A 550-nucleotide genomic window follows, 5' to 3' on the forward strand; every position below is an offset into this window, starting at 1 on the left:
GGCTTGTCAGTGCTAGATTAAACAAATAACCACATCCTTTAAACTCGTAACAGCACTCAGCTCTTTCCCCTCCCCAGTTTGCCTGCACTGACAGGGTAGTGCCTCTACCCACCCGCTGCTGGAGCCCCACCACAGCAGATGCCACTGGATAGCCCAAGTCCAGTTTGATACTTCTTAATAATCAGAATAATATTCCTCTCCGCCTCCCCGTTTGCAAGAGTACTGATGATAATTCGGGACACCCGGTAAGACCCAAACTCTTTTTTACATACTTCACTTACCCTTCTTAAGCAAAAGGTACGCTTAATTTCAAGTGCTGCACTTGGTAAATAGATACTCTGTCAGCGCTGCTTTCTGAACCACTTGCAGGATCGAAATGAAAAAAAATTGTGTCCCACCAATAAACTTGCATCCCTCCCCAAAATGTTCTTACCAAAATAACACATAACAGTTGAGATCAGTTTTTCAAGCAGGTATGAGCAAAAACACGGGATTGCCTAAGTTTCTTGTCAAGACGCTGATACTGGCCAAAATCCCAACAAAGTCCGCG

This window comes from Pygoscelis adeliae, unplaced genomic scaffold (assembly GCF_000699105.1).
Source record: "Pygoscelis adeliae isolate BGI_AS28 unplaced genomic scaffold, ASM69910v1 Scaffold267, whole genome shotgun sequence".
Lineage (NCBI taxonomy): Eukaryota > Metazoa > Chordata > Aves > Sphenisciformes > Spheniscidae > Pygoscelis > Pygoscelis adeliae.